We start from the raw sequence: 14329 nt of genomic DNA, 5'->3' as shown, positions 1-14329 counted from the left end.
TCTGACTGTAAACTAACATATTGGACCATCTTGTTTAGTTCTAGGGCTCATCTACAGAAAGTAATATCATATTCTAGCATTGGGGCTATCGTGAAGTATATGCTTAAAACTTGATCATTATGGTAGGGTTGACTTTGGGAGGTTATGTGAAGAAGTCATATAACCTCATGAAGAGTCAGAAAGGTGACGTGAAAAATCACCTTAAGAAGACTGAATATGTATCAACCCTGTAAAATGTTAATGTAACCCGATTTAATATATTAGCAGCCTCAAATAAGGAAAGTGTCAATCAAAAAGAGACAGGCAGGAGATTGTGCAGCCATGGAGATGAGAGAAAGGAGAAGGACCTTTGGGATACTCAGGTTAGTACTGTCCATCAAGAAAGAAATTTCGACCAAGAGAATTTTTCTGTATCTTTGAGATATAATTTACATAGGATAAAACCTTCAGTGTTAAATTAAATGAATTTTGGCAATTATGTACAACCATGAAATCCAAAATATAGTATATTTTCTTCACCTCAGAAAATTCCAAGCCCTTTCTAATCAAAACCAACCCCCTTCCAGGCAATCACTTTCTGGTATTTTTCACTTTGAATAATGTAGCCTATTCTAGAACTTGGTATAAGTGGAATCATCTGTATATATCCCTTTCTGTAAGGCTTCTCTTGCTAAATATAATGTTTTTGAGATTCATCCATGTTTTTGGGCATATCAGTAGCTTTTAAAAAATACTGCTGAGTAGTATTTTATTGTATGAATATACTACAATTTGTTTATCCATTCTCCTGCTTAGGATTGACCAGCATATACCTTTTATTGTGATAAAGCATATATATAACATAAAAGTTACAATTTTAACCACTTTTAAGTGTGTGTCATTTTCACTGGCATTAAGCACATTTATAATTTGTGCACCTATCACCTATCCAGAACTTTTGATCATTCCAAACAGAAGCTCTGTAGTTATAAAATGGTAATTCCCCATTCTTTCCGCAGCCCCTACGCCCCTGGTAACCCCCATACAACTTTATGTCCCTATGAATTTGACAATTCTAGGCACCTCATCTAAATGAAATCATACAGTATTTGTCTTTCAAAGGCTGGGTTATTTCATTTAGCATAATGTTCTCAAAGTTCATCCATGTTGTAGCATGTGTCAGAATTTCATTCTTTTTTAGCGCTGAATAATATTCCATTATATGTATATACCATCTTTTATTTATTTGTTCATTTAACGATAGACACTTGCACTGTTTTTCACCTTTTGGCTACTGTGAATGCTGCTGCTATGAACAATGGTACACAAATATCTGTTTGAGTCCCTCCTTTCAATTCTCTTGGGTATATACCCAGAAATTGAATTGTTGAATCATGTGGTAATTCTATGTTTAATTTTTTGAGAAGCTGCCATACTGTTTTCTATAGTGGCTGCACCTATTACATCCTCACTAGCAATGCACAAGTGTTCCAATTTCTCCACGTCTTTGCCAACACTTGTTATTTTCAGGTTTTAATTTTTTAAAATAACAATTATCCTAATGGATGTGAAGTGGTATCTCATTGTGGGTTTGATTTGCATTTTCCTTAACAGCTAATGATGTTGAACATCTTTTCATGTGCTTCTTGGGCATTTCTATATATTTGGAGAAATATCTATTCAAGTTTTTTGCCTGGTTTTGAATTGGGCTACTTTTGTTGTTGCTGTTGTTGAGTTGTAGGAGGCCTTTATACATTCCGGATATTAATCCCTTACCAGATATATGTTTTACTAATATTATCTCCCATCCCATGGATTCTTTTTTCACTCTCTTGATAATATCCTTTGATGCACAAAAGTTTTTACTTTTAATGAATTCCAATTTATCATTTTTTTCTTTTGTTACCTGCACTGTTGGCATCATATCCAAGAAACTATTACCCAATCTAATGTCATAAAGATTTTCCCCAATGTTTTCTTTTAGGAGTTTTATAGTTTTGGCTCTTCCATTTAGGTCTTTGATTCATTATGAGGTTTTATATCCTTTTTGTATATGATCTGGCATAAGGGCCCACCTTCATTCTTTTACGTGTAGATATCCGGTTTTCCCAGCATCATTTGTTGAAAGCATCATCATTTCTCCACTGAATGGTCTAAGCTCTCTTTTTAATAGTTAACTGACCATATATATGATGATTTATTTCTGGACCCTTCCATCCATTGGTCTATATGTCAGTTCTCATTCTAGTACCAAACTGTTCTGATTACCGTAGCTTTGTAGTAAGTTTTGAAGTCAGGAACGGTGCATCCTCCAAATTTTGTTCCTTTTTCTTTTTCAAAATTATTTTGATTATTCAGAGTCCTTTGAGAGTCCATAAGAGTTTAAAGATGGGTTTTTCCATGTCTTCAAAAAAGCACTATTAGGGAGAGGGCAAATAACTGCGGGTATCTGGGAACACTGATGCTCACACCACATCGAGGCACAAGCTGGCACAACCCCAGCACATCAACTAGGAGGAGGACCAGGGTGAGCAGCAGCCACAGCAGCTGACCCTAGCATTTGCAGATGTGGCCCCAGTGGCACTGGTGGCCTGGGAGCCAGGGCTGCTGTAACAAACAACCACAAATGCGATGGCTTAAAACAACAGAAATTTATTCTCTCACCGTTCTGGAGGCCAGACATCCAAACTTTAGGTGCTCCAGCGAACCACCCAGGGAATCACGATAAAGTGGCTACGTTGGGAGGAAACACACAAATGCGAGAAATGTTGTGCAGAGTTCTTTAGCATCTTTGAGTTCTTAGAACATAAGAAAAATTACACTAAAAATCCACCAGTTGTGTTGTCATCATGAATGATAGCGAGGGGCCAGTGCCTTCAGGAGACTTCTCTGGAGCTGTGCTGAGCCACCAGCCACTTTGTTCAAACAGTAAGGATGGTCACAGGGAGAATGGTGGCTGTAGGGAACATGAAGAAGGAGCTGGGTGTGGAGTTTGTGGTGTACCTAAAAACCAGAGATGGCCTGCCACCCACACCCCAGGAGATAAGCTATTTACTCAAAGGCAAAGTGGCCAATACTATGTGAGCCTGCAGGCACTACTGGGCACCAAAGTGGTAATAAATCAGTGGAGCTAAGATGCACTGCCAGCCTCTGTGCCCAGTATCGACAGCATCCCGTGCGTCCTTGAGAAGATCCTGTGCCACAGCAGCTATGGTAGATTCGGCTCACCAATCAGATCCACATCCAGGTGGATAAGTGGGCCTTGCACGCCTTGCACTCAGATGGGGAAGGGGCCAACACCCTGAAGACCTTGTGCAGTCACCTGTCCCAGCAGGTTTCTGCAGCTGTGGCTTTGCTCAGCCTGAAAGCTGGAAGCCAAGGTCTGTCTCTGGACACCTTGAAACAAGCCATACTAACTCACACCAACATCCTTTTCACCACCAGTTCTCCATCCCCAGGGCTGATGCCCTTTGCTGTGAAGCTGGATAGGACCAGGATGCTTCAAATGTAATGTTCCACCTCTTGAGTGCTTTGCTTCTTAAGGCCCCGGGCTTCGTGCACTTCCAAAGTCCTTTCTCCACTGGGACATTAGACCCATCCAAGAAAGGGAAGGGGAAGCCACTGAACCTCAGTGGATGTCAAACCCGAAGACGAGGTGATCCTCTACAAGGACAAGTGTAAGTATTGTAGGGTTTTTTGAGATTGATCGCTCCTTGCAGATCCACCTCCACTTTCACATGGGAATAGAGACCCTTTGTGTGCTCTGTCTGTGATAACTGCTTCACCACCAAGGGCATCCTCAAGATGCACGTTCACCAACATCCTCAGGTGAAGGCAAACCCTCAGCTGTTTGCTGAGCTCTAGGACAAAACGGTGGTAGGCAATCACATCCCCTATGCATTCTTTGTATATCAATAGATGAACTGAGTCTCTCTTTAGGCACAAAACCTGTTCTTGTAATCCCCTCTGTGGGGCTACTTCAAAAGCTCTCTTTGGGGCCTAACCCCAAGGACCTCACAGGTGACCCATTGCCCAGTGACCTGTAGCCCACACTTCCTGGCATGGGGCCAAACCATAATTCCTCAAGGGTTGGTGGCTTCCAAGAAAGTGGGACCCCTGAACCAGGATCAGAGACTCTGAAATTGCAGCAGCTGGTGGAGTACATCGACATGACCACCACTGACCTCAACAAATACCTCATTTGCCACCAAGTATTAAGCTGCTAAAGCTCCCTCTAAATGCATTGCTGCATCCACACTCCGGAGACACCATTCCAGTGTAAGATCTGCTAAAGCTCCCTCTAAATGCATTGCTGCATCCACACTCCGGAGACACCATCCCAGTGTAAGATCTGTGGCTGAGCTTTTTTACCAAAGGCATCCCTTAAGATACACTGGGGTTCACCAACCCAACACATCCATAAAGGCGCATCATCTGTGCCTTTTCTATCAGAAGAAGTTCACCAGTGCTGTGATGTTGTAGCAGCGTATTCAGATGGACATGGACACTCAGATTCCCAACCTTCCCCTGCCAGAGAATTCCTGTGACTTTATGGGTCCTGAACCAATGACGGCAGAGGAGAATGGCAGCACCAGTGCCATGTGCCATAATGATGTTTTTGAAAGCACCAGTGTAGATGAAGTCAGCTCCCAGGAGGCCTCTAGTAGCTCCTCAAAGGTCCCTGTGCCTCCTCCCAGCATGCAGTAGGCATCACCTACACTAGGGTTCACCATGATGGCTTCTTCAGATGCCCTGGGAAACGTGGGTCCTGCCCCTTTTGGCCTGCAGCACCAGAGCAGCAGAGAAAACAGTTCCATGAAGAGAAACAGCTTGACCAATGACTGGTCCTCACCGATGGGAGACAGGGAGTATCAGAGCTGAAGTCCAGACATCATGGAAACCACAGCCTTCCAGGTACTCTCCCCAGCCAATGGCCAAGTGGGAAGGATCAGTCAGTGTCCTGATGCCAGAGACAAAGCAGAAAGCTCTGAAAACAGCCTGATTAAGATAGAAGGTTGGAGCCATCTCCCTTCATGTTTATCCAAGCTCAGCCAATCTATGTCAAAGTTGAAGTCCCTGGCACATTTGTTGAACCCTCCACATTGTCCCTGGGGATGACCCCTTTGTCAGCGGCCTAACCATGCCAACAGGCCAAGCAACACAGCTGCACGTGGTGTGGGAAGAACTTCTCACCCATTAGCCTTCTTCAGATTCATGAGCAGACTCACACTGGAGAGAAACCTTTTGCATGCAACATTTGTGGATGAGCTTTTACCACCAAATGCAACTGGAAGGTCCACTATATGACTCAGCACGCCATGGTAAGAAGCTGGCTATTAAGAACACCATAGCTGGCCGGGCGCGGTGGCTCAAGCCTGTAATCCCAGCACTTTGGGAGGCCGAGGCGGGCGGATCACAAGGTCAGGAGATCGAGACCATCCTGGCTAACATGGTGAAACCCCTTCTCTACTAAAAAGTACAAAAAACTAGCCGGGCGAGGTGGCGGGAGCCTGTAGTCCCAGCTACTCGGGAGGCTGAGGCAGGAGAATGGCGTGAACCCGGGAGGCGGAGCTTGCAGTGAGCTGAGATCCGGCCACTGCACTCCAGCTTGGGCGACAGAGCGAGACTCCGTCTCAAAAAAAAAAAAAAAAAAAAAAAGAACACCATAGCTCTGTTAGGTACAGATGGAAAGAGTCTCAAATATTTCCCAGGGAAATCCTGTCCACTTCAGTGAACTTGGGTCCTGTTATGTGGAACCAGGACACCAGCACACTCAATGGTGGTATAGCCATGAAGACCAATGAGATCTCTGATCCAGAGTGGCAGTGTTCCTACCCTCCTGGTTTTCTTGGGAATCAACTTCAATATAAATAACGCCACTGTCTCCAATGTGGATGGCTTCCATTTGGGTGTCAGTGCAGATATGGCAAAAACAGATGCTACTGGGAGCATTCCCAAACACCAGTTTCCTCACTTCCTGGAAGAAGACGAGATTGTGGTCAGCCAAACTCAAGGAGAACTTGCATGGAAAGAGAAATGCAAACAGATTGAAATCTCTAGAATCTGCTCTTTTTAATAAGAACTCATCTCCTAGCCAGATGCGGTGGCTCAAGCCTATAATTGCAGCACTTTGGGAGACTGAGGCAGGCAGATCACAAGGTCAAGAGATCAAGACCATCCTGGCCAACATGGTGAAATGCTGTCTCTACTAAAAATACAAAAATTAGCTGGGTATGGTGGTGAGTGCCTGTAATACCAGCTACTTGGGAGGCTGAGGCAGGAGAATCATTTGAACCCGGGAGATGGATGCTGCAGTGAGCCGAGATCTTGCCACTGCACTCCACCCTGGTGATAGAGCGAGACTCCGTCTTAAAAAGAAAAGGAAAAAAAAAAAAAAAAAAAGAACTCATCTCCTCCTGTTTTCTTTTTCTTACTGGTATGCAAATGATGTTTACAAGGGTTATGACCACAATCTCAGGCAAGTCCTACAATCATGATTATTGCTGTGCTGCTTTGCAAAAAGTGAACAAAAAAAAAATCACACCCAAACAAGTACAGACTAAAATTCTTTTTTAAATTTTGGAAAGAAGTGGGTCTTGCAAAGTAGCTTTGTTGCTTGTGACAAACTGTATACATAGAATCTTTGTACAACCTAGAGTGACTTTTTCCAAAGACTGTTATCTATTTCAGGGTAGAACTGTTGGACCTTACTGAACCACAGTGGAAAAGACGACTAACTACTTAGCCTGTTGAAAAGAGGGGTACTGGATACTCCATAGTAACTGATGTGGGTAAAAGGACAACGCCCTTCATCTATTTAGGTACCTGTTTTATATGTCCGCAACCCTGTCTCCATCTGTTTGTTTGTTTGTTTGAATGTACTTAAAAAACAACAGAAAAACCTAAGGCTGTGGAATTATAAAATTGCTTCAGCCTTACAACCTTAAGTGGGATGCCCTCATATCGACTTATATTAGTCCTTAAGGAGTCAATGTCTGTGTTGCTGCTTATTTAGATACAGCTCAGTTGGCCTGAGAGTGCCCGTGTCCTGTCCACATCTCTCAGATGCCTTTGTCTTCCTGAACCTCAGAAGAGGTGGGCACTTGAGTGGGGGAAGCTCAGCTGACTTAATTTAGCTTGCCAGTGGCTACTCTATTGGAGAACTAGGTTTTCATTCTTAAGAAGAAACTTACAGAAGGGCATTTTCTATTACAAACTCACATACTAATTTTTTTGTTTAATTTCCTTGGTGTGACTTACGCCAAGTAATTATGAAGATTTTTTTCCTTGAATATTTCATGAAGGCTACAAAGTTGGGACAGACAAGTCCTGGGTGTGAAAACTTTAATTTATCTACCTCATTTATTTTTCATTTTTTTGTAGCCATAGTGTTTGTTTTCCTATTTTAAGAACGCTGAAGAATTCCCAGGCCCTGTCATAAACCCAAAAGTTGATGTTTTGGTGGGAAAAATTGGACGTTCAAGATGTTTTTGTGACTCCTTTTTTTTGTAATCTTTTGTACATGTAACAATATTGAGCAAATGAAACATTGCTGTAGACTGGGTGTGGTGGCTCACATATGTAATCCCAGTGCTTTGGGAGACCGAAGCGGGAGGATCACTTGAGCCCAGGAGTTCAAGACCAGCCTGGGCATCATGGTGAGACCTTGTTTCTACAAATAATAAAAAATTAGGTGGGAGTGGTGTGCATCTATGGCCCCAGCGACTCAGGAGGCTGAGGTGGAAGGATCACTAGAGCCTGGGAAGTCGAGGCTGCAGTGAGCCATGATTGCACCACTGCACTCCAGCCTGGGCAGCAGAGTGAGACTCTGTCTCCACGAAACAAAACAAAACAAAACAAAGCAAATCAAAGCAAAGAAACATTGCTCTAATGATTTAATGAGAAAGGAGAATGATAGATTCTAACCCCTGGGAGGGAAGTCTTTTCCCTTTCTGTGGAAGGCCCTGATTGAAGTGTGGATCCAAGACTGTTGGCCAAAATCTTGTCTGTCAGTTATTGCACCTGACTTGAGGATTCCTCACCACTTTTTCTTTTTTCTTTTTTTTTTTTTTGCCAAGTTTACTTTCCTTCTGGAATTGTAAATGAGCACAGTGATAGTACCTATTTATGCTGTGAAAGTGGATACTGTTACAGAGAACACACCAAGGTATTCTCACTATTGAGCTAATAATGCCCTTGTGAATATATGATCTACAGAGAAACCCCTATAGTTGTACCTGCTGATGCTGTCTGTCTGTTGGAAAATAAATTTTGAATGTTTATTCCCTCCCCCGAAAAATACTTCTAGGATTTTTGGAAGGATTGCATTGAATCTGTAGATTGCTTTGGGTAGTATTGTCACCTTAACAATATTTAACTCTTCCAATCCATGAACATAGGATTTCTTTGCACTTATTTATGTCTTCTTTAATTTCTTTTAGCAGTGTTTTGTAATTTTCAGCATAGAAGTCTCTCTACTCTTTGGTTAAGTTTATTCCTAAACATTTATTCTTTTTTGATGCTATTTTAAGTGGAACTGCTTTCTTAATTTCATTTTTAGATTGTTCATTGCTAGTGTATAGAGATGCAAACTGATTTCCATGTTTTGATTGGATATCTCACAACTTTGCTGAATTTATTTATTAGCTTCAATTTTTGTGTGTGGAATATTTAGGGTTTTCTACATACGAGATCATGTTATATGTGAACAGTTACTTCTTCTTTTCCAATTTGGACGCCTTTTATTTTGCTTTCCTAATTGCTCTGGCTAGAACTTCCAATACTATGTTGAATAAAAATGGTGAAATCTGGCATCCTTGTCTGTTTCTAACCTTAGGGGAAAAGCTTTCAGTCTTTCACTATTAAGTGTGCTGTTGCCCATTGGTTTTTTATATATGACCTTTATCACATTGAAGTGACCAGTGGATTTTGTATTGGCAAGACCATCACTAATATGGAGTTGGATTCAGAAATTTACAGCCAATGCTGTTTGAGTATTTTGTTTCCATTGGCACAATAAATGTTCCTGAAGGTTGGAACATGTTTACTGATGATATGTGAGATGATTTTATGAGGCACAATAAAACAGTATCAAAAAACATTGGGTCTCATTTTCCCATTAGCCGAATTTAATTTCTCACACGAAATTCTTTTTTTAACCTCTCTGATTATGTCAATAAGAAGTCTCAGTCTGATGATTCTACATCTTTAACACTTCTCTAACACTAGATAACTTTTCACAACGAGAGAGTAAATTTCAGTTGTAATACCTTTAGCAAACCACAGTATCTCATTAGATTTTAATGGTGTTGTCTTATTTTATTTGCATTTATTTTTCCTTTTATTTCTGACAAATGATGTAGATTTTTCACTTATTTATAGCTGCAAAATAATTAGAGTAGAAATGTAAAGCTTTATTTTAAAAATTCAGTATTTTAAATATTTAAGTAATATACAAGAGAGCTGGCCTTTTTAAAGCTATGCAAATGCATCCATTTGACTAAGGGGTAACTTGCTAATACCAGGAAGGAGATATAAACAACTTACTTTCTCATCAAATGAATGGCGCTTTGCATGGGGAATACAGATATGCAAGGTTCAATTAAATCGATGTGAAATTTGATGATGCCCTACTTTCCCTAAACCCAGGGAGGAAGAAAGAGGAAGGTCCTGGAGTAAAAAGCTATGATTTTTTGACCTTCAGACCAACAGTTCCTACAACCCCTAAGGAAACTTGTGTTATGCGTATCCAGGGTTGAAGGTCAGCATTTCTATCAGTGTGCCTCAGCACAGCAATAGCAGTGACGTGGACTAAGTGGGCATCTTATTATGTCCGGCTAACCTGGAGTGTTGGCCACATCTGAGCATAACCCAAACTTTAGTGGTGGCCGAGGTTTCCAGAGAGAGGCTTCCCAGGCACATAAAAACACTGATCCTTAAAATTTTATCATTCTGAAATGCAAGCGCTTTCTTACATTTTAACAAATAATTTGTATTTCTCTTAATTGCCATATGATTTTTTAAAAGTTGCAAAGACAATTTTACGTTTAAGGGAGACCTACAGGCTTCAACTGTATTAGGAAGTATCTGGCTACAAAGGAAAAAAAAAAAAAGTATCCATATAAAGATGTATTTGTTTGGGGGCTTTAAGCCCCTCCCCACAAAGGACTGGTCCAGGAGCCCCTTAATGAGATAGTAAATAATAGTAGCAGTGAATACAGCAAACAGTCATGTAGGTGGCACCTGAATGACCAAAGTTTAAAAAATACGAAGCAGGACCATCTGTTACTATGAGATGAATGCATCGGTCCATCTTATCTTGATGCTGCTGAACATTTGATGCATCTAACTCCTCTAGCTCAGAGTATCTAATCATCAGATGACCTTTGAATATTACTTGGCTGTTGACAGGGAGAGAAAATACTGGTCACATGGAGTTAGAGAAATCCAATCTGTGTGATAATGATTTTGCATTGAAAACAATTCAATTAACTTTTTGGTTTTAAACATTAATCTTGAGAACTTGGGTAATGTGAATCTGCAACTGAAAACGGATCCATTGTGAGTGTGCTGGCAAAATTGAGGATTCAATTTGCAGAGCTGAGGCTTGTATGTGGAACTGCAGGATAAGCACTCAGGTAATTACTGGCTTTACCCAGACCTTCATGAGCACTGGCTGGGAGTGAGATGTATCCAGACGGGGGAATCTCTGAGGGACCAGCTGGATCCTGGTCCAATGTAGAAAGCCATTTATGCCATTCAATGCATTTTTGTTTGTTTGTTTTTGTTTTTGAGACAGAGCCTTGCTCTGTGGTCCAGGCAGGAGTGCAGTGGCACGATCTCGGCTGAGTGCAACCTCTACCTCTTGGGTTCAAGCCATTCTCTTGCTTCAGCCTCTCAGGTAGCTGGGATTACAGGCGTGCGCCACCATGCCTGGCTATTTTTTTGTGTTTTGGTAGAGATGGGGTTTCACCATGTTAGTCAGGCTGGTCTCAAACTCCTGGCCTCAAGCAATCTGCCTGCCCCAGCCTCCTAAAATGCTGGGATTACAGGCACGATCCACTGTGCCTGGTCCATTCAATCCATTTTTCAAGTAGCTGCTAATGTCTCCTAATCCTGCCTCCCCAAACTAACAAATAATAAACTCACTATACAAAATTCTGGGCTGGGCCTGGTGGCTCAGGCCTGTAATCCCAGCACTTTGAGAGGACAAGATGGGTGGATCACCTGAGGTCAGGAGTTCGATACCAGCTTGGCTAACATGGTGAAACTCTGTCTCTACTAAAAATACAAAAAAATTTAGCTATGCCTGGTGGCACACACCTGTAATCCCAGCTACTCAGGAGGCTGAGGCAGGATAATTGCTGGAACCTGGGAGGCAGAGGTTGCAGTGAACCAAGATTGCGCCACTGCACACCAGCCTGGGTGACAGTGAGACTCCGTCTCAAAAAAAAAAAAAAAATTCTGATGTATTTAATGGTTCAGGATAGTTACATGATTTGGAGAAGCTAAGACAGAGTGATCAATTCCACTTGGGTGGAAATTTATCTGGTTTTCTTCAATTCTAGGTACATTTCTCTATTTACCATATTAGTGGGGTTACAAGTGAACAACCTTCAAGATTTTTCCCCTTCCCTTTCCTCCCCTCTTCTCTCCTCCCCTCCCCATCTTTCGTCTCCTCTCCCTTCCCTTTCTCACCTTCTCTCTCCTTCCTTCCCTTCCCTCCTCTTTCTTCCATCCTTTCCTTTCTTCTTCTCTCTATCTTTTCTTTCCCTCCACAAATGAATATCTGCTTTGTATTAGATCCTGTGCTAGTGGCAAAGGATAAACAATGCAGATAGCCACTAATTTCTTAGACCGTACAACCCAGTGAGGGGTGAGGAGGGAGATACAGATGAGTAGTAGTACTGATTATTGCTAATGTTTATTGAGCAAGTTCTGTGTGCCAGGTACTATTCCAAGAGTTTTATATGTTTTGATTCATCTAGCCCTTACAACACCCCATGAGAAAGGTACTAGTCTTATTTAGTTTACAAAGAAACTGAAGCACAGAGAGGTTAAGTAACTTACCTGAGGTCACACAGCTAGGAAATAGATGCTCTTGGACCGGAACTCTAGCAGTCTGGTTCTTGAATCCACACTCTTAAACCCTAACCATATACAGTATGAAAAGGACCAGAAGAGGAGAAATGCAGGATTTTGTGGGATCTTGGAAGACAAGCACTTTTGTGGGTGCCTTTTGGGGTGATGTGGTGCTATTGAGGATGATGACAACGTGATTGGAGGAAAGAGTGCCAGAAGTCACAGGCAAAAGAAACAAGAACTTACTGGACAAGAGAAAACCTTGTAGGATGGAGGCTTCCAAGTCCTCATGAAGATTAAGTGCTTACTCAGCTACTGATAATACTCCCTGAGAGGAGAGAGGATCTCATCTGATCCTCAGAGAAGCTTCCTGTGGCTATCATCATGGGCATCCTGGCCCCTCCTGATGGTTTGAGAGATGCTGCCCCTTTGTTTGACTTTCTACCAAAGGCAAGTGCCAGCTGACACCCAGCACATTCTTGTGTGTTTACAGTAGGGCAAGGTGAATTGAAGGACAGTTTCCTTGGAGCAATCCCCACTCCTGCACCCCAGCAGAACCAAGCCTCATGCTGTGTGAGGAACCCTCCTGCAACCTCTAATGCAACCTTCCTGCCTGGTGGGGAGGTAGGAGGAGGTGTCTAGAGGACGTGATCTCTGAAGGGTGATGTATTAGTCTGTTCTCACGCTGCTATAAAGATATTACCCAAGACTGGGTAACTTATAAACAAAGGAGGTTTAATTGACTCACAGTTCCACATGGCTGGGGAAGCCTCAGGAAATTTACAATCATGGTGGAAGGGGAAGCAGGCACCTTCTTCACAAGCCAGCAGGAGAGAGTGTGAGCACGTAGGAAAAAAACTACTGTTTATGAAACCAACAGATCTCATGAGAATTCACTCACTATCCCAAGAACAGCATGGGGAAAACCACCCCCATAATCCAATCACTTCCATTCCTCAACACGTGGAGATTGCAGGTCCCTCCCTTGACACTTGGGGATTAAAATTTGAGATGAGATTTGGGTGTGGACACAGAGTGAAACCATATCAGGTGAGTAGGAGTTTATATGTGACAGCAGTGGCAGGGAAGGGAAGAGAAAGTGGGGACCATCCGGACTACTGCAAGTCGTTGAGCAGGGATGACAGTGAAATGAAGCCAAGAAGCAAGACATGAGGCTTGAGGGATAGTCGGAGGCCAGGTGTGCAGGGCCTTGCAAGCATGACTCTGAGTTTGGCCTTTCTCCTAGGAGCAGTAGACCATTCTGCACACTCTTAGAAAGACCATACATGATTATTGTGACTCACAGTATTAAACATTTCTTATATATCATGGACTGCACTAATGATGTGCAATAGTTCACTTATTTGCCACAACAGCTAGTGGTATGAGTTCTATTATTTACCCCATTTTATAGATGAAGAAATTACCCCATTTTATAGATGAAGAATTTATAGATGAAGAAATTAAGAAACTTGCTCAAGGCCACTCATCTAGCAAGTGGTGAAGCTCTGTTTGAACCTGGAGATTCTGAATCCAGGATCTGCACATCTACGCCTTATGCGACGTGTCCAAATTGGCCAGCGTCCACCAGGCTATCGGCAGTTAGAAGTCCCTCTCTTCCAATGAGCAGTTTTCTGCATGTTTGCCCAGGTCTCCCTTGTCTTCATCTTGAATGAACTGAGCAGCTGCAAATTCCATCCTTCAGAATTCAGTTTCAGAGCGCGTATGACTGAGCCGAGATGAATTCGAGCTTAATCTTGCATGCCTAACGAAGTTGCAGAGGTATTTCAGAAATTCTCCTGCTTCTATTAGTGAGATAGTGTGTGAGGCTTATTTCCACCGACAGGCAGTTTTATCATTATTTTTTAAGCAGGGACTTGTCTCAAATAGTTCAGGCGGTGTCAAAAGGAGAGATAACAAACCTCCTAGAATAAAACGTCAGTGTAAGAAAAAAGCTAAATGTCAGTTAGTCCAGCCCCCTTAATGCACAGGAAGGACAGGAATGGTTCCTGTGGCTCTTCCTCTGTACCCTTAGCCATCTGTGGGCAGAGGGCCCCTCTGGCTAACTAGGAAGGAGTATAGCATGGGAGATTGGGTTGGAGTTTTGGTGACAGGGGAATCTGAGTTTGAATTCTACTTCTGCCAAAGTTTTGCTAGTTGTAGGACCTTGGGCAAGGGACTTTACCTTCTTGGAATTCAGAATCCCTATCTGTAAAATGGGGTAGGAGAATTGCCTTGCCCGAGGAACTGTGAAGATTAAGTGCTTACT

General features: G+C 42.4%; 1 pseudogene; it reads left to right on the top strand.

Annotated features, from left to right (window-relative positions):
• Positions 1 to 321: 321 nt before the first annotated feature.
• LOC117088569 lies at positions 322 to 13666 on the top strand (annotated as a pseudogene).
• Positions 13667 to 14329: the final 663 nt, after the last annotated feature.

Source organism: Trachypithecus francoisi, unplaced genomic scaffold (assembly GCF_009764315.1).
Source record: "Trachypithecus francoisi isolate TF-2019V2 unplaced genomic scaffold, Tfra_2.0 Lachesis_group10, whole genome shotgun sequence".
Taxonomy (NCBI): Eukaryota; Metazoa; Chordata; class Mammalia; order Primates; family Cercopithecidae; genus Trachypithecus; species Trachypithecus francoisi.
Note: the sequence above shows the minus strand (reverse complement) of the source record. Positions and strands in the feature narration are given on the sequence as shown.